Source organism: Apis cerana, linkage group LG3 (genome assembly GCF_029169275.1).
Source record: "Apis cerana isolate GH-2021 linkage group LG3, AcerK_1.0, whole genome shotgun sequence".
Classification (NCBI taxonomy): domain Eukaryota; kingdom Metazoa; phylum Arthropoda; class Insecta; order Hymenoptera; family Apidae; genus Apis; species Apis cerana.
In genome coordinates, this window is record NC_083854.1 from 9,642,072 (window position 1) to 9,666,916 (window position 24,845).

Sequence of the window (24,845 nt, forward strand, 5' to 3'; positions counted from 1 at the left end):
GTAACAACCATATATACGTAATTCCCTTGTCAGAGCACACTTTCAGATCAACGTATCCCTCTCGCGAGGCACACATTTATCGTTATTGTTATTATTATTATTCTCTTTGTCACATCTCTCTTTCTTTCTTTCTTTCTTTCGTTTGTTTCTTTTTCTTTTTTTCTTTTTTTCTTTTTCTATTAAAATCCACGACGAAGACGAAGACGACGAAGTGGAGCAGGAGAACGATGCGTGGTCCGCGAGTGAGAGCACACAGTGCAACAGAATCACTGATCTTGATCACTTATGGTAACACCAGATCGAGGTACAGAGTCGTTACATACGAAACGATACGCGCTGAAACGTACGTACTCGACACTATAAATGCGATTATAATTTCCACCCTTTTCTCCATCGCACACTAATAAAAATGATCCACACTGTTTCTTTCTTTTTTTTTCTTTTTTTTTTTTGAGATGAGACTTACCTATCCAGGACGGTCGTCAACGACAGACGACCCCGACGATCCTGTCCGGCGACGTGTTCTTCCGGATGGCCGGCTCGATCCGATATCGATAAATTCGTCGAAACGATGTCGCGGTATACGAAGAACGTGGTCTCTTCTCCCCGGGTGGAACTGTTCTTTATCGATGAACCTTCGGTCACTTGTTTCGAAAATACGTACGCGCGGATCGTCCCGTTCGTTCGCGAAACGATTTTTCTCTCTTTCTTTCTTTCTTTCTCTCCTTTTCCTCGCCTTCCCCTCTCGAGCGAGTCGTCTACGAGGAGTGCACACCGAGAAAAATTTCTACTTTTTCCTCGCCGCTCTCTCGCACCCTCGCACGATCGAGCGTAGTCGCGAGTACCCGAGAGCGCGATCTCTCTTTTCTTTTCTCGTCCCTGTTTTTTTCCCCAGTCTGGGTCCCTCTCTCTCTCTCTCTCTCTGCGCGCGTGTGTGTGATATTTTCCTCTCTATCCCTTTTCTTTCTCCTCTGTCCCCTTCAAAAATCACCGCGACACCGCACCGAACAGAAGTGAACTACTCGTGCGCCGCCGGTTCACGGTACCTTAAATACCTTGGCAGCCGCGCCGCCGCCACCGCCGCCGCCACCGCCGCAGCACGCCACCGCCACCACCGCTGTGCGTCGTGCGGCCCCCTACCTCAAACTCGCCCCACGCCGCGCGCGCCGATTGGCGAGGGAGAGGAGCCGATGTGTGCCCGCCGGCTACACCGGACCATCCTCTCTTCCTCTCTCTGTGTCCCTTGCTTCCCCGTCTCTCTCCTTTTTCTTCCCCCCTCCGCCCGTGGATACATCTCTCTCTCTCTCTCTCTCTTCCTCCTCGCCTCGTCGTCCCTCCCCCTCCCCTCCCCTCCCCGCGCGCCCTTCTGCTTTCGTTTCTCTCATCTCGTTCGTCTTCTTCTTTCGGCACTCGCCTCTATCCCTTTATTCCTTATTATCTCTCTCTCTCTCTCTCTCTCGATTCTTCGTCTTTCCTTCCAATTGGTTGGCAATGGTCAATCACCGAGCTGCTGCTGCTGCTGCTGTTGCTCGTTCGTTCGTTCGTTCGTTCGTTCGTCGCGTTTGCTCGCATTTTTCGCGATTTCTTTCTCTCTCTCTCTCTCTTTTCTTTCTCCGTTTTTCCCTTTTATCCGATTCCTTCGAATCGTCTTTTAGGCGGCTTCGATTCGTTTCGTTTCGGTTTCTTTTTCTTTTTTTTTTTTTTTCGTGGAGATGGAGATGGGGATTCGAGGTCGCCATCGGTGATGCTTTTTTCTTTCTTTGTTTCTTTCTTTTTTTTTTATCGTATTCGTTAGGAAAGGTTGTCGGATAGAATTCGCGTATTCGAGGCACGCGATGGATCTCTGGTTGGTTTAGATCGTGTCGGTCGCGCGAGTCCTCGAGGGTTCGGTGTCGCGCCGCCGAGGAAGAGGACGAGGAAGAGAGTACGTAGAGCGTACAAGTGCGGTGCGCGAACCGCGATGCGCAGAGGCGCAGGAGACACGGCGCGCGGCTCCCGTCGCGCATTCGCGCTCCGCACGTCGTTGCGAGCGCATCCGCTCGTCGCTTGGGGCTCGTCCTTTTCTTCGTTTCATCATTTTCACCTCGTACGCTCGTTGAATCGTTCAACGTTGCGAAATATATCAGGCACGCTTCTCTATATATTTTTCTCACGATTTTTTTTCTTTTTATTTTTCAAAGGAGAAGTAAACGTTTTTTCGTAGACAATTCTTTGAACAACGTAGTCGAGAGCGAAGCAACGTAAGTGGTTTGATTTAGAGTAGTTAGTGATCGTTAGTGAACGTTACGCTGATTAACTTTGCTTGTAAGTGTTTCGAACTTGGGAGAGAAAGTAATTATTTTTTTTTTTCTGTCCTAACCTCGTTATCCATAAATTTCCAAATAATTTGTCAATCTTTAATTTCTTTCTATCGGTATCGTATATCGTGGATCAAACTCAAATTCAACGATCGATCAAATTATTTCGAATTATAAAATCTAAATATATATATAATCAACAATTTTGATATAAACATCTGGAACATACATTCAAATCCAAGTATGATCGAGGTTCATGACCGGAAAAGAAACAGACAAGAAACAAACATTACAAGAATCGAGTGATATATATATAAATAAACTTAAATATTCGAATAATTGGTATATCGCCATATGATTCACACACGATTCTCTCGTATTCGAAACGAATGGATACGATACGTTGAAATTATGTTAAGGTCCATCCGGCAATTCGTTTCAAGATAATATTTGTCCGAGGGAACTGGTCAATGCCGTTGGATCCACAACCCGCTGACTCACTATCGTGAGGACAACGCGTGTGGCTTCGCGAGATGAATCGAAACTCTCTTCTGTAAAACTATTCTTCTGGGAAAACCTCGACGAGAGACAGAGACGGAGAGAATGCGAAGGTCAGCTTCCTATTCGAATTCGTCTAACCTTCCACGCAAGATTTCGCTACTTTTCCCCACCAACTCTCCAATTTTATCTCCTCCTCTTTTACATTCCCTTCTCTCTCCTTCATTTACACAAGAGATTTTACATACGAAATATTATTAACAATATCAAACGCGATTAATTTCCACACGTTTCGTTCGAATTTTTCCACGATATCTCCAACTTATTGGAAGCAAGGTTTCGTTCAGGCGAGAAAAAAAGAATCGATGAATCAGTTTTCGAGCCACTCGACACCTTCGAGTCGCGCCTTCTCGATTCCACGGGGGACGTCACGTCCCAAAGTGGCATGTACCCCGGGGTGTGCGTGCGTGTCCCCCGACACGGCTCGAGGAAGTTCATCCCAGCCGGGTACATAGAAGCCGCCGTAAAGCAGTCGTTGGGTCCCCTCGTTGGAGCACGACGGGGGACACCCGAGACACGAGGTTTCCAGTTGTGTTCACCTTGCTCTTCGCGTTCCTTCTTCTTCTCCGTCGTCCTCGTCGTCGTCGTCGTCGTCGGGGGAGGGGAATTCGGTTCAGCGAACCGGGGACACCAACTCTTTACCTCTTACACTCGTTGCGCCTCCGCACTTCGTCGCGCTTCCGCCGATCTCCCCGGTGCCATTGACACTGACGTAATAAACGCGATTAGACGGTGTTGGTCGGGTTAGATGGAACGGATAGTGGTAGAAATGATAGACGGATGCGATAAGAATCGGCGGTGGAGATTTATGTTCGATTTTCGTGTTTCTTTTCAATTGTGGGAGACTTTTATGGGATTATATACGAATAGATTCAAACTGTGTATTACGAAGAACGTAGGAACGGAATGGAAGGGTAAGAAATGAATTAGAAGAGGAAAAAAAAGGATATAAAGAATTTTACTCCATTCGGCGAGGAAATTGCGAGAGGTGGCGGACCGATTACGTGGAAAACGGTGTGGAGAAAGTGGAGGACAGGCAGCCGTTGAACTTGACCTGAATCCTACGGTCTGGGAGAAAGAATGATCGGGTCGTGGAAGCGGAGAAAGGAGAGAAAGAGCGAGGAGATGGAGGAAATTACTTTCGATTTCGAGCTCTTGGGATCGGTTACACTTTCTCCCCTCGGTGTCTGCCTCGGCGAGGTCGTCGTCGTCGTCGCCGCCGCCGCTTCCTTCCTCCTCTGCGAGGACGGCCGGCCTGTCGTTACGTGACTCTTCCATAAGGTCAAGGCCGAACCTTCGATGACCCCAGCCTTGCGCCAGCTTCACGATCGATCGCTTTTCTGCACGATTTTCGACTCCTCTTCCTCCTCCCAAGATTCGGATTCTCGAAAGAGAAGGAAACGCTCGATATCGGATCTTTGGCTCGGCCAAAGTGGGAGAGATTTCCTCCTCTTTCTTCCCATTTTTCTTTTGGCGGCGCATCGCCACCGAGCGATACGTGGGTCGGGAGGAAGCTCGAGGCTTTAATTCGTGGGCTTTTTTTCCTTTTTTACTATCAGCCGGCTGTACGAGTCAACGTGCAGTTATTGCGGTACGGTGCTTCATCTGATTACACGGTTCGGCGTGTAAAGTCTGGAATGGAATGTTCCATTGTTCTCTATTGTTTTGTCGAATGATATTGTGGAAAGGAAGAGACCTACGGGCTCTCCCGCCCTCCCTTCGTAATCTCTCGTAGGAAGTAATAACGTTTTTAAACGCGTCTTCATAACGCGGCGCATTCTGTTGTTGTTTTTAATCGAGGCTCAAAGTCCAAGTCGAAAGATGTAGGACGATATTTTTGAGGATGGTGGTTATTTATTACCGTATTTACCTCAATATAAATCTTATCGTACGCTCGGGGTTGGTATTTTTGGAATTTTTATCGGGCATCTTTTTATCGGCGTATTATTATCATTTTAAGCGAACGGTCTGGCAAGCATCGAGGAAGTTCGCATCGTGGATGCAAGCAGATATTTTTCACGGTAATACAATTTATCGCCTTTCCTTTTTACGATTGCTCGTTAAAATTAATAGTGAAATTTCCATCCATTACGCGTTATTACTTAATGAGAATATAAAAAAATTACAATGTAGTGGAAGGATATTTTTCGCAGTAAAATAAATTTATTGTGTTTTCGCATAAATCTTTCGGGGTCGAACGATTCTTCGAAATTTAATATCGCCAATTATTTTTATCCACGAAATAACACGGTATTCCGTTCCACAAAGTCGTTATCAAAATAACGAATAGAAAAAAGCTCGCAGATATTTCTTTCCAAAATTCGTTTCTCCTTTACTTTAACACGCATGATAATTTTCGATCGCAATTTTCATCCGATACGGAATCGTCCCATCCAACGCTCACCAACCTCGTCATCTCGAGTTCTTTTTTCTTTTTTTATCGCAGAGGCGGAAGCGGCGGTGGCCACGGTTGCAACGACGAGACGCGTGGGTGGCGCATTAACACGACGTAACGCGAAACGAGCGCAAGTGCAAGTGGCGGCGTGCGCTCGCCACTTTTCACCGAGACGCTGACGACCGGCCTTGCGACGTTTCCAACTGCATTCCATCGTGACGAAACATCGTTCACCGTTATTCGATGAAATATCGATCCGAGGCAACCGAGCCGAGGAAACACTATCGCGCCCAACCGATACCGCTCTCCTTTGGAACGCCCTGTAGAGCAGCCCGAATCGATTTTATCACGGATCGGCCAAGGTTGTGGCCTGCGAACGAAACTCGTCGACCGGTGAAAATCGTGAAAATTATCGCGGCGGTCAACTGCAAACTGGAGGAGAAATAATTTAGGAAAGAACAAATTCTCGAACGAGACCTCTACCCGTTCCCCAATCTCTCGTGCTGATTAAATCAATAACTCCGCTAAACTCTGAGAACTTTCTCACTTGCCTGCCTTGGAGCCAATTAACTTCATCGTCGCGATCTAATAATAAACCGACTTAACTGTATTCCACCTCTATCACTAAGGAACTGTGACTAAATACATGGAAGAAAGGAAAAAGAAGAAGGAGAAGGAGGGAAAAGCGAGAAAAAGTTTAATCCTACGATTAATTCTTCGTAGAATCATTGGAATTGGAAAATAACGTTACTCATCCAATGATTCCTTCTTCTGTTTTTATCCCGATACGAGTTTGCGGTTTAGACAGGGAGAGGAGGGGGAGAAGGGGAGGCAGAAGAGGAGAGAATTACCAATAGCCCTGATTGTCGGATGTTACTTCGGCTTGTAATGCCCATGAGGGTCTACCTAATACGTGGTAGATAACTCATTGTGAGGCGTTCTATCGCGAGGAGGAAACCGCGATTCACCGCGTCGAGAGATTGGGTAAGTGTTCGTTAATCGTGCCACGTGTATCCATTTGCGGCCATTCGAGTGCGAACTACAACGTGTTTAGTTTGCCTTGCACTTAACAGTGCCGGCGAGATACAATTGGAATACAGGCCCTGGTTCCTGCCACTTCCCGGACAAAGGGAATTAATTCCCGATAAACACAACGTTCCCAGTATCTTCCGATCGTCTTATAATTCCAACGTTGTTTCGTGTATCGCGATACCCAATTATTTTTTTATTTTAACCGTTTTGCTCGAAATTTAATTCGAAAGAAGCAGTTCCTTCACTGCTGTTTATTATATTATAGCTCTCAAATTTTTCTTGCAATTTATATTTGTTTTTAATTTAGAAACAGTTTAAATAAATAAAGGAAGAACGAAATACGTATAAAAATCCGTTTTATTTATACTGTTTCTTAGATTTTGCAATTTTCAAGGATAAAAAATTAGTCTCTTTTCTTCCTCCCACTATTTCGTTTGAACAAGCTGTACAATCTTTTCCTTCTGGATATAAGGAAATAAAACGAAACTTTCCATCTAAACGATCGATTTTCCTCGATAAAATCGAATAAGTCCCAACAAATATAATTATCATCATGCGTCATCTTATAATCGTTCCAGATTAGTGGGTCTCACAATTGCTGAATTGGCATCAAATTTTATTCCGTTCAACCGGAAGATCGGAAAGAAATATTCTTCTTCCCTTCCTGGAAAACACTGAATTTTCAGGAAAAATCCTCGAATGACAAATGCAAACCTCGGTTCAGAAATCCTTGGCGCCATCACGTTAAAAAACGTAATAACGCCGGCTACCAATTTTCCAGAGTTCGCATTTTCAAGCATTTCGTTCTCTCCGCGAGTCATCTTTCGTGAATCGCGCGCGATTCTTAAAATTAAAAAACGAGAGGAAGAGGACAAAGAGCGGTTGCAGCAGCCACAGTTTGCCAGGGTAAATCCTAAGTGATTCTTAATTCCATTCCCTCGAAACGAACGCACGCGCCTTTTCCCCCCTTCCACGTTTATTTTTCTCTTCTCCCCCTTCTCTCGTTCCCCTGTCCTCCTCCCCTTAACCTCTCTCTCTCTCTCCAGTTTTCTCCAGTTCGAGGGGTGGCGGCGAATGTCTTGTCCCCTGACATGACGGAGTTTCATGGACTTTCAGGACGGTTTTCCACGAAAGAGGGTAAATTCTGCGAGATAGTTCTCGCAAGGGGGACGAAGGAAATCAATAGCGTTGCTAGGGCTGGCCCGAGAGTATGGGACGATGATGCTTTTAAAGCCCAAGCATCCGGAGCTCCCTCCCCTCTCTTTGTGCGGGACGCTCTTAACACACACTCCTTCCTCTCCTTTCCAAATATATTCCATTTAGGAAATGTAACTCCATAAAATCGGTATATTAATCAACTCGCGTTGGATTTTCGCGGGGATTTACAGGGGAGGGGAATCTTTTTGCCCTTTCTTTCTCCAGGGATCCTGTGAAATTTTTTAAATCGGATATACGGTGGAAATTTATGCATCGGTGGTACCGTGAATCTTCGTTTCCGTGGATAGAATCGAGATTTGGTCGAGATTAATGGAAATTACCTAGGAAATCGTGGATTTCGCGTGGAAAATTAAGGGTTCGAATAGGTTTTTCGAACGGGTTGCGAAATTTCGTCCGCGAGAAGAGAAATGAACGAACGATCCGCGTAATATTTATCAGATATTTTCGTACGCGAATCTGGGTTTCGGTGGACGAAATGATTTTTCGTGGAAAAATAATGTTCTCGATGAAGAGCTTACACTTACGATTTAAAAAAATCGTTTGAAAAAAAGAGAACGAATATCCAATTGGTTGTTCTACGACGAAGCAGCGGTATTTTTCTCGACGAATATAATAACGAAAAGGGGAAATGGAGATAGCTGGTTACAAGAAAAATCCACAAGACGAGTCGAAAGCACTTTCCACGTTTGCAGAGATTAGCTGTAACTGAAAGAAACGAACCCCTTTTCGACGATTTCCGGGAACGATTTATGGTAATTAACCGCGCACAATTCTATAATTATCACCGCTAATTGGAAAATCGTTCGAATTTTTCTTTTTCCAACCCCTGGCGTGCCTACCTACCTACCTATCCACCCCTCGATGACATCCCTCATTTTTGAAGTGTCACCAGCCAAAACAACACCCTCGAAATGAAAAACGACTTTAATCTCAAGCCGAGCCGTCGATTTAAGGGGTGGCTCGTGTGTCATGTGCGAGGGACGGAACGAACGAAAGGGAGGAAGGGAGAGCGGGAGCTTTCACAATAAAACTACCAGATTTTTCGATAATTTACGATCCGTCGGAAAATAACTGCACGTCTATTCCCTCTGGTCTAAAAATTTAACGGGAAATATTCGGCCCCGATATAACTCGTTGGTCAATTCGAGGGACACGATAGATCGTTAACTTGGGTTAAGAAACCGAGTTCAATTTTCATATTTTCGCATATTTACCGCAAAATTGGAATTTGTAGCAAGAACTGGATAGGTTTTTCGATCGATGTATCGCATATTTCAAAATTTGACTCCATATCCGAGCAAGCAATTTCCAACGAAATTTCCAACATCAAAATCTTGGAAAAAATTACAAGACAGATACGAAACGAGCGTCGCGTCATCGAATCTGAATTGTAATTGTACAAGATGTCCTACACATGATCGAACGATCACATTGCACCATTCGTTCCGAGTAAAAAATAAGAAAAGAATGTTGTATTATAAATTATAAATTTTACCTTTCCATTCCCAAATTGTCGTCCCACGAATCTTACTAGCCTTATTGAATTTATCACTCCTCCAATTCCTTCTACTAGTTTGAACGCTACGTTTCGTATTTTTACCATACAACTTTTCTAAAACGGATTCTTCGTTCACTTCTTTCTTATTTCCACTCATAGAAACCGCGATCCATAGCATAGATATTCAAACGAAGAGGAGAAAGAAAAAAAGAAAATCCATTATTCCCTCTTCCACACGATTATTAGACCACTGGAGAAAAGCCCCCGAAAATCTCGTTTCGAACATCTGCGCCGTCAACGAGGATTCCAAGGCAAAAATGTGTTTGGCAGGAAAATGTGTGCTCGATCGAGGATCGGTTGGCCACGTGCGCCACCGGGTTCCGAGATTCACCGCGACGTTCGATCCTATTTGGCCTCGGCAGCTGTCTCATCGGCTCGTTGATCCCGATTAATCTGCGAACGGGACCGGGATCACAAAGGACCGCAGAAGCCCCCAGAGAAGCGGGGGTGGTGCGTTGTGCGGGACATGTGCGGCCGGGATAAGATGACGTCAGGACGGTGTATTCATTTCGCGAGGTCGGGGAGGGGAGGGGGGATGACACGAGGCCTTCGGGGCCGTGGGGATGTGGGAACGTGTTCGAGGAGACGGTCGATACGTTGGCAGTGATCGATGAATCGTTTGTGAATCACGAGATTCTGATAATAAGGGTAACGTGTATATGTATATAGGTGGTCTCTTGTTTCATTTTCGTTCTCTCTTTTTTTTCGTTCCGATCGTTTCGATGGCGGACATAAATTGTAACAGCGAAATCATTATTAATCGTAATATTCCACAATCTCGTTGTTTTAATACAATAGATGATGAAATTAGTGAACCATAAGGTGCTTTAATAATCAACCATGAAATATGTATAATAAAAAGGAATTCTAAATTTATTAAATTTGTATAAAAATATTAATCTAGATTCAATTCAATGAATGTAATAAATAATATATAACAAAGAAAAAACTATCGTATAAAATACTAAATAATAATCCTAATTCATAAAGTTAAAATAATAATAATTAATCTCAATTCATTCGACTATAATTCAATAAATTCATAAATATAATATAAATATAATTCACTATCAAATTATACTATTCGCTTTTACAAAAAGTAACAGAATTTCGAAAAATATCCTCGTAAAAGCGCATCGATTCCTCTTCAAATTCCTCTTCAAACTCGAAAGGAAAAAATCGAGAGACAAATTTACGAACACATTATGAAAATGAAAAGAATTCGAAAGAAAAATCTCGCCGATTTTCGAACGAGAAGTCTTGAACAGAGATTATTACGTACGTCCATTAAAGCCTTCCTCGAATTATCCGAACGTTCGAGATAAATCATCCGCGTCTCCCAGGGATTAACATTTTACTTTTCTCCCCGCTTCGCGCGTGCTTCGTCGATGGAATTAGCTTTCGCTGCCTCGTTTAACCTCCGATACTGTCCGCGTATTCGTTCCTCCGGATCCTGCATTCGCGCGTATCATCCTTCTCCACCGACAAATCCGAATCGATAACGGAAGGGGGACGAAGCGAGGCGAGCAAGGCGAAACAAACTCGGTGGTGGGACGATAAATCAGCCGGTGGCCGACGCGAGAGCATCGTCGCTCTCTCGTCGATTTCCCATAGAGAGGTTTCTCCTTTATTATGGGCAAGATTGTAAAATGGCGGGCAAATTGGCGGGGGTCCCCCGGGTGATTCCCTCGTAAACGTCGAAATGAAATGGTTACACTCGGTCGAGCGTCTAAGCTCCAGACCCGGATAAATACACCTAATTTCAAACGTTCTCCATTCGGGATAGCCAGATCCTCGTTCCTCCTCCTCGTTATTTACGAGAGACTGGAATATGGTAAGAACGTTGAAAAGTAAACTGGTGGAAAAAAGTTTCTTTTCTTCTTTCTGTTTTTTTTTTTTTCCTCCGAACGATCTCGGCCAAAGTATTCTCGCTTCTCGTCGTAGGATGAAAAATATGAAATACACGTGGAGAATTAGAGCAGTGACGTGTATAAGAACGATATAATAAAACTTTCTCCGTGTATCCCACTAGTCCCTTTCGAAACTAACTTTTCGCATCGATTACTCCCAATCGAGTTGCATATGTATGGCAATCAAGCTTGAATATATCTCCATCTATAAAAAAAAAAAAAATTTGTTTCTCCAAACATATGCAAATCCCTCGATTCCGCGCTGGAAACCGCATAAATCACGGGAATCGAACGATCGCGATCCGAGGTTTCACCCGGAACGCGAAACGCTTTCATCCCGTTTGGAGAATACGCATCGTTGCAAGGGCAGACGGACGGAATTAATCCATTTCGATCGATGGAATTAACGAGTACAGCCTGCAATTAATACGAGGTCCCCTGAAATTCGACGCATTCCTAACCGATCGCATATGACCAGCCACTCGAACGTAGAATCGTATCGAAATTTCATCGAAAGTTTAAAAATGAAGATACTTAAGGGCAATGAATTTAAAACTACTCTTTTCTAATTATAAATACGAGGTTTGTAACACTTCTCAAAGCGTCTAAATTCCTCTAAAATCTGACGCATTCTCAACCTATTACGTAGCCAGTTATTCGAATTGAAATTTTATCAAAAATTTAAAACCGAAGATGGGCCAAGGGCGGAATTCTTCGACATCGATTAATTTTTATTTCTTCAAATATATTTTTTAACAGCAAACGAACGTGAAATGTTATATCGTTGTTACATTTAAAGTTACGAATCTCACCTAATTATAAATACGTAAGGCTCGTAAACGTCTCTTAAAGCGCGAACATCCCCCTCCAAGAAGGACAATTTGACTAATTACTTTAACCATCGACATTACCCATCGACCCACATGTCTGAAACGCACAAACGGGGCGTTATTCACCCTCGAGGATCCATACTCACCCTGTTCCACGCGCGTTTCGAGCGAGTTCAAGTTCGATTCGCGCACAATCCCCTTGCATTTTCTTTCTGCCGGTGTTCCACCGTCGACGAAATTGATTCGTCTTTCAGGGAGGGTGATTCTGTTTACAGAGGAGCAGGGGGGCGAAGGTTGATCACCGAATATATGGGCAGAGAGAGGATGGAAGGAAAGCGGACCCTTTGACGCGAAGTGGATCCTCGAGAAGGCGTCCGGTGGCCAAACGTGCGCCTCTCTCGTTTTTCCAATTGCTCTCTCGCGCCACCCCTCCTTTCCTCCACTTCCTCCCACACCAGCTTGCCGTTTGATTTCGACGCGTTTCCGCTCTGTTACCGTTTAAGCCTTTGTGCATGTCGACCGTGACGAGGGAACCTCCTCCCTTCCTCTCGAACCCGTCTCGTTCAACAATCACCACCACCGAGACATTGCGAAGGTAAAAGGCTCAGAGATTTCCCGCAATCTCTGTGTGCGAGTGACGTGTTTCGAGTGGAGGCCTTTCCGCCAAGATCTCTGACCCACCCCTTCTCTCTCTCTTTCTCTCTCTTCATGATCCAACGATTTAATTAAAATTTTACCGTATTTTGACCGCTTTTTTGTTCAATTTTTTCTTCTTCTCTCTTACCAACCTTCTCCTTTTAAGTGGTTAACGGAAGAAAGGGTGGAATATGTACCTATCTGTTATCGATAGGCATTGAATTAAGGAAGGAGGGAGGGAAGGAGTTTCTTTTGGGGACGCTCGATTTGAATGTCCCCCTCCTTTCGCTCACCCCTGTTCACGGTACGAGTGCATTGTGCGCTCGGTGGGAGGGAGGGATGTTCCTTAATATCTGTCCACCCATATTTCACAAGGCATGGTATTATATATTTCTCCGCGAAACTGCTTGACGATACGAGAATTTTAAACGCGTTTAGCTAGATAGGTAGGTAGTTTCCGCGTTATTTATGTAGTCGCCCGTATTATATTCGAAGCGATACCTCGCTGACAATGAGGGAGGGTCACGTTTTTTTATCGTTTCAAAGATATTCTACTTCTCGACTTGACTGTATGTACATAGAGAGAGAAGGAAGAAACATTTCTGCCGATATTTTACTCACCTCGTAGAGAATGAGATAGAAAACATGATATGATAAATTGGGATCGGTTTCTATATCTTTTCTTTTTTTTTTTTCACTCGAAGAGTTTTCTGTACGTTCACAGTTTAATAATTCATCGCTTAAATGTTAAATTGAACGATTGATAATCGTATCGTTTGTTGGATGCAAGATCTCAATCTCATCGAAGGTAGAACAACGAAGTTTGCAGAGCGTCTGTGATAAAAAAAGAAAAAGAATCAGACAAATGAAAGAAAGGATCGGCAGTAAGCAGTTATTCGGAAAGGTTTCGGTGTCCAACCGACAAAAACGCGAAGGTGTAAAGTAACGTTGGAGGCGGTTCTCGTAAAAAAGCGTACCCTGTAATTATCCGTTTAATATCGGTGAGCGCAAGTGGAGCAGAGCAGTAAAAAAATAATAAAAAAAAGGGAATCTCGGCAAAAAAGCGAATAGATGCTCGTGAAATGCCGTTGCTCGAAACTGTATCACCGAAACAGTTTCATTCATTGTCGAGAGGATTCGTGCGACGTTTCCAACGAGACGATAGATTCCTCTGCTTTCAATACGGACACAATTTTTTCTTTTTATCAAAGAACGAACGAATTAGAACGATAAATAAATTATTCAATTATACAAAATGCGAGATTATCCAAAGTTCCACATCTCACTTTCAATAAATATCCTTTATCTCTAACGTCTCTAATAAAAATAAAAGTAACCAAGAAAGTTAAAAAGTAAAAAAGTTAGAAAATTTAAACTATTAATAATGGTTAAATTTTATTGATACAAGCATTATCGTGCCCGATATCGCGCATTGATAATACGCGAGGGTATACCGTTCAATCTTTATGAATAGCGCCTCCTCTCCCCCTCTGGTTCTTTCTTCTTTTTACTCGAGTTGTTCGATCACGGAAATTTCGCCGGGTCATAAAATAAATCAAGCGAAACGAGCGGTGATGAGAATTTAACGCCTGATCCCGTTTGTCATGATGCGGCGCAGAGACAATGGGTCTCGCGGTTCGGTATCGATCGTGAATCTTCATGGTAATTGGTATGATGTGGTATCGAGGAAGATTGTCAGCGAGATTGAAAGTAAATGGATTAAGTGTGCTTAAATAGGATCGTGTATAGGAAATTAACTCTTTAAAACTTTATGGATGCGCGTAATACACGCGCACGCGTGTACTTTCGTTGATGGGAAAGCGCGAGCGCGCGTAAACCGTCTATCGAAAGCTGTTAAATGAGCGATAAAATTCACGTAAATACATTTCTCCCCTTTTAAAAAAATATTCCACTTTTCCAAGAAAATTTATACGAAAAAGAAATTCTAAAAATTTCTAAACTACTTTCTACTTCTCAATGAAATATTCCACACTTACGTTCGAAAGCAGTAGCCGATCCATCGCCATCCTCGAGAAGCTCTGGTCAGGGTCGTCGCAGCTATTCACCTCAAAAATAGGAGAAGGGATCCCTTCGTAGGATCTCGTTAGAGTGCAAGCTCTTACTGCGAAATGAGAGAAACGAGATGGAAGGGAAACCTCGTTTCTTTAGGATCCGTTCTACCACTCCTTCCGCGAGGTTTATTTAACAACCCCTTCCCTCGAGACGTCATCAATGAAAATTCCTCGGATTCCGCAGCAATCGTCTTTTCGACGCGATTCGCACACTCCAGAAGCTGATCCACGATGGTTATATCGTTGAAGATAGGAAATGGACACGGATCCATGTGAAATTGTGCCTCATGACTTCTCTTATGGTTCCGTGATTCTCCCACCGGGTCCCCCCATTGGTGGCCTGGTACACCTGGCATCCTCAAAATGATATACATATCTCGAAATCTCATGCCTGTGGGGTGTTTTACTGGTCCCACGACTCTCGACTTCATGAAGTTCAACATCTCACGACCTCGTAATTACGGGTTGATGGATTTCACAACCGAGTCTACCGAGTCCTGGATGTGTTCAAACGGAATATATATATATATTTCGAGATCTATTTCAGCAATTTGGCTGTATTATCTCTTAATTCATTTTTTTATCTTTCTTCTTTTTCCTCATATCGTTCAAAGAAACTGGTGCGGCTCGTCCATCGATTGATTTGGAGTTCACTGGCTCATACGGAGATACGTGAAAAGAAAATTTCGCAAGAGCGTTGTTTTTCGCAAAATCTTCCTCCGAGATCGTCGAAAGAGCTGCACCCATCCGGATAAGGCTAATCTGAAATAAGAAACAGAAAAAGATTCTTCTCCTTCGTCACTTTTCCTCTCCTCTCCCAGGAAATAATTCGAACAAATTTCCAATTAATCTCGCGAGAGATTACATCAGGATACGACGGCCGATAGTTATCGATAGCGCGAGATTTATCATAGGAAATTGGCTGGAGCAATTTGATCGGGAACGATAAGGTCGAGGCACGGGAGCGGAATATCCCTTAGGTATTTACAGGTGCAAATTGCGAGTCGACGACAAATGCAATTTGCAAGGTTAATGACCGTTAAACCGCCGGGTTTCGCCTCTGACAATTATACCGAACAACATAATTCAGCGTTATTATACACGGCTGGGTGAATCGGATTCTCGAGCGAGGAAACCGGGCCCCACTTATCTACTATTTCGGATCGTGCGTTTGTTTTACAAGAGGAAGATTGAAAATGCATCGATTACACTGTTGAGTCCTTTTACTATTTTCAACTCGGCCAATTTAATTCGAAACGATTTACATATAAATGGGTTGTAGCTCGGATAAAGTCGCGCAAACGAAAAAATAATCCCGATTAACGATTGACGATTAATACGACGATCGAAAGAAAAGAGGAATATTTTTGATCGATCGATGAAGAAAATTTGACGCAACGAAATGGAGAAAAGGAGAAGGAAGGAAAGAAGGAAGGGGGTGGGGGAAAAAAGCGAAATTCTCAAAGTGTAAAAACGTGTTGGCCGATCGCGTTTACAGCCACTTTTCACACCAACCGCCGACTGTTGTTCAAACAGTTAATGTTTGAGATGCGCGCGAAGCAAACTCGCGTCTTTCACCGCTTTTTCTTGTTTACAAGCCCCCGGCGAAAAGAAGATTAAATACCGCGTATTCATTTTCGCGGTCGGCCACCATCAACCGCGCGCATCCTTAACCGCTCACGATCGAAAACGGCGAATACAAGAAGGCGAGTGTGTAAGCCGCGTTTTATCGCGGCTCACAGTGGCGTTCATTGTTCCGTTCCTCGAAGCGACCAACTAATCTTCGCCTATTATTCCTCGAAATTGGTATAATTTCGTCTAATTGGCTCCCCCTATTGTCCTGTTTCCTCTAATAATCACGGACTGTTAACCTGTCGAAAGCCGAGAAAAATTATAGGTGCACGATTTCTCATCGAATATCCTTGATTAGTTAATTATCTCATAGTTTATCTCTCGTACCCGTCCTAGTCGTTGTTGAAATAGTTCCTTGAACGATATATAAATAAATATACATAATATATATATATTTAATAAAAAAAATTGTGACACGTAAAATTATATTATAGGTTGTAATTCAACCTGTCGAAAGTTGAGAAAAATGATGGGTGATTTCTTGTAGAATATCCTCGATTAATTAATTACGTTTATTTTATAGGCATTGAAGGATATATACATTTAATAAAAAAAATTTGTGACGCGTAAAATTATTGTTATATCATAGATTGTATATTCAACCTGTCGAAAATTGAGAAAAATAATAGATTTCTCATCGAATCCTCGATTAATTAATTACGTTTATTTTATAGGCATTGAAGGATATATACATTTAATAAAAAAAAATTTGTGGCGCGTGAAATTATTGTGATATTACAGGTTGTGCGTTTAGATGGTTATCCGAATGTGAAGATAATTATTCTTTTCAAATTGCGCGTTGTGGCGTAGGCTTATTTTAAATTCAGATTAGATTACTGTTTTATACGCGGATAATCGAATGCCTGTGTATCGCTGGTTATGAACAACTTTATTCATTGTTCCACGTATTGTTGGGATTTTCACAATCGATTATATCATCGGACAGAATACTTAACGCGGTAATTGAGCGATTATCATCAGTCGTATGATGGCTGAGCCTCGTCTTCTGAAATTTATTCGTACTTGTACTCCTTTTCGAACTTTCTCTTTGCAGAGTTTTTATTATTTTTTTTTTTTCGACATTTTTCGTTTCGTTCGATCGTATTCAAGGATCTTTCTTTCGTCCTTCGCGTGGCCTCGGAGTTGTATTATCTCGCGACGTTTGACGATCACGAGAGAGCTACGATTGTTAATTAACTTTAAAAATATTTGAAAGAAATTGAGATTAGGATGAGATTTGGAAAGAAAAAATCGAAATCATTTCAAGGTCAAGCTCGAGATCGTGTTATCGTTAGATTGAATTTTCAAATTTTTGACAGCATTTCAAATTATGACAGCATTTATGTCAACTGTAATTTCGCAAGAATGATCGTTTCCTATCCGTTCTCTCCAGTCTCGCAATTTTAACGATTCCAAATTTAAATTTTAATTATTAATTTAATCGTCGACGAGCAAAATTCGAAGAAACAAAGACAAGAAACATCCTCCAATCCAAACGATCGAGGATGAAAATTTACGCACGATTTATATATGCAATCATCCTGGAATCACGCGTGGCCATTAGAAGGAGATCGCGAAATATGCCATTCCTTGACGAACAAACCTCTTTCACAAACGTTCAAAGATAAATTTTCGCCACAACTTGAAAATAGAAAACGAAACGAAGGAAGAATAAATCGCGAAGAAATTTTGAAAAAGGCTCAATTCGACAACTCCTTTTGCGAAGCGAGCAAACACAAAGAGGATTCGAAGCGAGAATGAAAAAGCGAAGGAAAACGGAAGGAATATATTCGCATTCCCGCGAATCGTGAGACCCGTGGATTCGATCGCGGTTCGAATCGTCGCTCCCCGCCAAAGGGGATCCCCGGACGAATGAGAAATCCCCTCCGCCGATTTTCCTCGCCTCGTATCGATCGGCCCGGAAAGGAGTTCAGGGACCCCGAAGGAAGAATCGCGATGTAAAACGTGATTACGATTGAACACGATTCCCCTCTCCCCTTCGAGCGAAATTGCCAACAGTTTTTCCGCTCGAGGCGCGCCAAATCATCCTGGAAACACGCTCCTTTGACCGATTCGTTCGCCGCGCATCCATCTTTCCATCGGCTCCACCGATTCGCGTGCGTGCGTCGGACGGTGGCGCTGCGAATCTTGCGCAACCGCGAATCTCGATGCGCACGCTTCCAGCCACGTATTTATGAACGTCTGCGGTTACGTTTGAGAAAGGATCGCGGAGATACGAATCTTCTCGAAAGATTCTCGTAGAGAGAGAGAGAGATGAAGTGGCGGAAGGTCGAGGAGAACGGCCTGAGCGTGTCGTTTTGTCTTCGAAGAGATTTCTCTTCGAATCGATAAAATTGATAAAAATGACAACAAAAAATTTCCTTCGTTTGAGATTAAATGGTTTGATCGATGTTTCTTAAGTCTTTTCGGTTGTTCGAAAAGGAGAAAAGAGGAGTCGTTGAGGAAGAAAAATGAATCATCGACTCGTTCGATCGAAGGAAATGAAGTTTAAACGCGTGGAAGAGTGCGACGCGGGATAGAATTTCAGCAGGAGGGGGGGATAGGGAACGATCGTGTAAATGGTTACGTGTATATTATTCAAATGACGGCACGTTTACAGGCGAGGATTAGAAGAAGCCAAACGATTATTTTTGCGCCGTTCCGTGAACCACGAGCCCGTGCCTCCTGTTAATGATTATCTATCGTGTACCGGGAAAAAGAACGTTTAGAAGAAGAGGAAGAAGAAGAAAAAAATACATACTAGCTCTCAATGGCACGTCGTTTCATCCTCCCGTGTTTGGAGTCGATCTCGACTTCTTCTATCTCTATCTCTGTTTCTAAAAAAAAAAAAAATCCCTCCTAGAAGTTGAAGAATTTAAAGGCAAACACATTTTACGAGCTGTCTATGTCTACGTTCCCTAAAAGAAATAATATAATATCGATCGATCGATAGTCATCGCCTTGATTTAATTCAATCCTCGAGTCGCAAAATCGATACATGGAAGAACGATGAATTCCTTTATTTCTTAATCCTCGGGCGGATGAATTAAAAAAAGAGGCAGAGGCGTGTCGTCTCGCCCGATCGTCCGATATTTTTCTCCGAGACATGGGACAAAAACCTGGTCAATTGTTTAAGAAAACGTAACGGTATCGTTTCGGCAAGACATCATTGCGGTTTTGTTATGCGGTGGGCTTCGATACCGGTACCGCCGGATCATCGCTTCTTGCGTCCGTTACACGAATTAAGCCATTATATTTGATGCCCCATGGGGTCCCCCATAGATTATCAATCCAATCACACGGCTCGTTCGTTTCAAGAAGTTCACGAGGAACGGTTTCTCGCCATCCTTGGAGGCACGGCCTCGCTCCAAGGTAAGAACGAGGAGGAGGACGAGTGTACGTTACCCCCGAGGATCGTATTTTCGCGATCTGCTATTTTCCGAGCCACTGCTCGGATTTGATAACGGCCCCTCCTTATAGTGCTATCGATTCACGGATAAACGATTGCAGATATTCCAGACGATATCGATATCGATATCGACCTTTGAATATCGTTTCTTTTTTTTTTTTTTAAATCGACACACGTGTCTTTATTTTATAGAGTGTAATTTATCGAATGAAGGAAGGAGAGGGGATAAATGAAACAAAATTTTTAATACGGGAAGTTAAGAGTATTTGATTCGAGACGTTGATGACATCGACTTTTGATGATCATCGTTTTTAAAATCGACATTTTTATTTTATAGAGTGTAAGGTAATTATTAAGGAATGAGGAAAGAAGAGGATGGGAAAAATGAAACAAAATTTCTAATACGGGAAATAATTTTTAAAACGAGAGACGATCTTTGATCATCGTTTTTAAAATCTTCATTTTATAGAGTGTAAGATAATTTATATATATATATGTCGTATCAAATGAAGGGGAACAATGTTACATTTCCATTTCGAGTATTGAGAATTATACTATTTTTCCATCGACACTATTAAATATTTCAAATTATCATCTTCACTCGTATATTTTATTACGCCATTTCCATTTATAACCAGTTGAACGATTTTCTACAAACAAAAAAAAAAAAAGAAAAAAGAAACGGGAAGAAAAACTTTGCTCCCCCCGTTCTTCTGGTTCCATTTTTCCCTCGAGAGAAAGATTAATCTGTTCGATATAGATATGCAAAGTAGATACGAAGGAGTATAATAATCGTATGCAGAGGAAGGATCTCCGCATGGTGTTGATTTATATTCGTGAGAGAAAAATATTCGCGAAAACGGGTGTTTTTCACGTCGAACGAAAACCTCGACGACGACGACGACGACGATTCGATCGTTACACTTTGTTACCACGAATCTACGAAGCGTGGTAAGCTCGCAGTTGTACGTATTTCTTACGAGGCGTGGTTATAACCATCCGTAACGAGGTAAGAGGAGACTTAACAGCCGTGTTATTGTTGCGATTACGTTAATTTAGCCGCTATCGAGGGCGACCGGTTGCCATGCTAATGAATAAACCGAAGACAGAGATTACACTTCTTCGTGCCCCTCTATAAGGTTACGGCTTAAACTTTAATCCCAGTTCTAATTAATCCTGCCGTTTGTTACCGTCCACGGTTGTATACAATCACACCCGGTGCGATTGCAATGCGTGAAGAAAATTATGCGTTCATCAAACTGATTATTTCTGTGTAATTCAATGCTCTCCTCTTATAAATTATTAAGTAGACATTTTTTTCATCAAAATATTCTCCGTTTCTCTACTTATTTTCTAATGCATATATATATATTTTTAATGATATTTTTCTGTTTTAATAATATGAATTTTTAATAATGAATTTAATACTGGATAATGGAGAAATTTAATTTACTAATGTAGCAGTCTCTTTACTCGAGTTAACAGTTTACTTAAAACGTTTTACGTTTTCTTTGTACATCGAATCTGTTAATGGTAATTAGTAGATCTTGTCTCGCGGTTCTCCATGCAATGTTTGAGCAAGATTTACATCTTGGATTATCATTACTTACTAGTTATGCATATTAGCACAACATCTTCATATCTCTCCAACAGCGAGGAAAAATATTCTTTATCGCTCTGAAGTTTTTATTTACAAGATTCAATTTATCCTGGAACAACAAGTTAAGAATATAATTATATCGCCTGTATTAATTCTCTCGACAAACTGTTAACGATCCACACGAAATCATCGTATGGGTAATGATATGTTTAACGATCGATTATATTAGATTGGAAAGAAAGTTTTTAACTATCGAATTCACATATCTTGAACAAAACTTTATTAATCAAAATAAAGATCATTGCAATCAATACACTTTCGCGAAACACTTTTATCACGAATAAAATTCTGGAGACAAACTCGTTGAATGTCGTTTCAACATCTCTCTGGGATTCGAAGCATTTCGTCTTCGAGCCTTCGAAATTTTTCATTGTGGCAGTAAGTTAATGGTTCTAAAAGTTGATATCACTTTTCAACATCTAAGAGATCAGAAAAACTAATTTGAAAAGTCAATGTAATTTAACACCAACTTAATCGAGAATAAGCATTTAAAATCAAAATAACAAAAATCGTAAGAACTTTCTTCCCAACCTAATATCCTTTTCACTCACAATCGTCTTTATTTCTTTTTGTTTATCCCAAAGCAGCGATCGGTTCCTCTTACACTTTCTCTCAAAATATATATATCTTCTAAACAATCGTTGTAATCCAATTCCTTTGTAATCGTTTTAAGCAAGCGGACTAACGGCTGTTCCATGTTGAGCCAGTTCATATACCGTGAACCGCGTCGAAGTCTATCATCCGATGGCAAGTTACGAGGTCCATCTAATCCGAACGGTCGCAAGCGAGATCGTATAGCATTCGTCCCTATACTTTCCCTAACGTATCTCGTCCTATCCCATCTTTATCACGCACGTATCGTCAGCTTGTCGAGCTGAGAGCCTAAACTTGTTCATTATCAATTTGTCTTGCCCACTCGATGTTCTTATTGATTTACCTTGTTGCACCAGCCGGCGATAAGGAGGCAGTATCCCTGCCTCCTTGATTGCGCATAAACAGTTTTATATGCCTCGTTTTCCGCAAAATAAAGAAGCGGGTAAAACCGAAGATGAATCCGAGGAAAATATTTTATCGCTCCACGTCGCTGATATTTTTAGATAAGTCCGGAAAAATTCACGGATCCTCTTAAAAACCACCATCTTGTGAAGTTCACGTTATATTCTTCAAGCCTTTCTCGAATATAAGATGAAAAAAAATATCAAAATGAAATATCTAATATTTACTTAAAATTACTAATAATTAATGAGATTTAAAAAATAGCGAAATTGAAAGTAATAATTTTATTATTAACGATTAAAAAAATATCGTATAATATGTAATCAAATTCAATTCATTTTTAGGGGAAACTCGAAGAGGGAGTTTTTCTGTGCGCCGTCCAATTTTCAACAGAAACGAAATGGCGGCAATCGAGGTGGCAACAGCCGCGGATTATTATTATTCATCGTGCGACTGTTCGTTCGTAGATATGCGATAACGCGGCAATGATAATTACTCGCTCCTCGAGGAATATTCATTCGCACCCTCTGATTTCAAGCAGAATGAATTCCACGTTCGAGGGAAGCTCCTTCGTCGATCGTCTTTTCCACGCCACGCGGATTGAGAACACGGTTGGTGAAACTCGCCAACCCGTGAAAATATGGCGAATCACCACGGATGGTGAAGATGGCGTAATTAAACTCGCGTCGCACGCTTGTGGATTCCTTTACTCGCTCGAGGGAGCTCTCTCGAGGAGGAATTAAAGGAGAAGAAAGCCTAAAGCGAGGTTGCTGCAACCACGCGTCGATTTACGTTTTCGGGGAGAAATTTCGGGGGCTGTTGTCGAATGGTTGAGCTTCTTGGGCATAGTTTGGATATACGGTTAAGATTGGATTGAAAATTAGAGATGAAGGTTGGGCAGAGAAGGTTGGAATAAGTTTGAGGAGTCTGGAGGCTTGTATCGTTTTACGATCATCGAGGAGCGAGAGTGGAATATCGAATTGTTGGCCTCGATCGATCTCTTTCCAACATTTACAAAAGAGAGGTATCTCTTCAGGTGTTATAAGATATAAAAGCATCAAGTAAAACGAAATATTTGTCCATACTTTCCGTCTTTTGTTTCTATTATCGAGAATCCTTTTAATCTCTTTTCTGTTTTTTTTAATTTAGAATAATTTTAATTTAAAAATTAAACAGCGTCGTTGGAAAGGTTAATTAATCGTATTATAATCAATTGGAACGCAAAAGGAAATATTTCATACGTGATAACACAGTGATATTTAATATCATCGGGGAAAAAAAATTCAATAATTCAAATTTTCAGTGCCGCGAATATAAAGTACGCGCGGATCAGAGTCGACATCGTCGAAACGAAGCTTTCGAGCGAAAGGTTCAAAGATTTCAAAGAAAATCGTTTAACGCGATTAAAATCAAAAAAAAAATTGGAATAAAATAAAATTAACGTTGGCGCGTTCTCCATGGAATTAAGCGGAATCTCGAAAACATTTAACGAACGTTAATTTGCCGCCTAATAAATGTTCGGGTCCCGTTTAATCCCGGATACAAAAGGGTGGAGGGTCGGTTATTTTGCCGGGGCAACGTTAAATACCGAAATAAACGATAATCCTAGTCTGGACCTATGACAACGAGGGTGAGGTGTGTGCGAGTATTGATTTTACGAGGGGATCCGTGCTCTCTCTCTTTCTCTCTCTCTCTCTCGGCCAACCATCGAAATTCTCCACCCCTGTTGGGCCAGCCACGTCGCATAAACAACATTCGTCTGGATTTTAAGGCGAAGGAGCGCGTGTGCGAATCGAACGATAATCGAATTCGGTGGCCGTGAGAGGAATATCTTCCGTTTGCGGAATCGAGAGGTGGTTTAATACGAGTTTATCGAAGTGCATATTTTGTCCCAATTGCAAATCATTCGCGCGCACACGGGAAATTTATTTATGGCCGGCCGTCATCGATTTCGTTTTCGAATTTCTGTGACGGATTTTTGGAGAGTTTGTATTGCCGTCCAGCGCGACGACAATCGCGGATTTTTTTTTTTTATTTATTTTCGAGAGAGGAAATTTATTTGATATTTCCCTTTTTTTTTTTTTTTTTAGGAATATGTTGGAAATATTGGGAATGTTTGTTTCAATAATTTTTGTTTGCCTTTGGGAATGTTTGTCGGGGCTCGTGCCAATGAAAATATGTCACAGGTTCGAGGGGAATATTTTTTTTCCCCCCGACGGATTTTTCCACAGAACGAGTTAATTGGATAACGATTCGAAACAAATCGAATACCTTTCTTTCTAATTCGAAGAATCTCCGACAGTTATTTATTTCGTCTTTGCGTCTCTTCAAAAATTTGCATCCAACATTTTCCAACGTTTTCTAAAAATCCTGGAAACTTACTCTTGCGAGAAGCGAGAGTTTATCCGCGAAAAGGCGAATAATCATTACAGTCACGATAAAGCGTCGAAGAGCGTGGACGTGGAAGAGAGAGAGAAAGAGAGGGAGTAGTGGTAGTCGCCATTGCCAGAAAGCGTCGCGATCAACGATCATCCAGACCACGATTGATCGACGTGCTCGCGGAACCGTGCCAGCAGATATAAAGATCCCACCATCCTATTTTTATCTTTCGCGCCACGCAACGCACGGCGGACATTTTGTTT

General features: G+C 42.0%; 1 protein-coding gene across 3 annotated transcripts in view; it reads right to left on the reverse strand.

Moving 5' to 3' along the window:
- The window catches only part of LOC107998154 (titin-like), a 100,015-nt gene that overhangs the window by 50,383 nt on the left and 24,787 nt on the right, over window positions 1–24,845 (reverse strand). The window contains exon 5 of one of the 3 annotated variants that reach the window (XM_062072781.1): window positions 14,432–15,268. The gene's annotated coding sequence lies outside the window, so the exon portion shown is untranslated. Of the gene's footprint in view, window positions 1–466; window positions 1,066–14,431; window positions 15,269–24,845 lie in introns of those variants that run through there. The other 2 variants (XM_062072782.1, XM_062072780.1) reach the window with 2 other exon arrangements.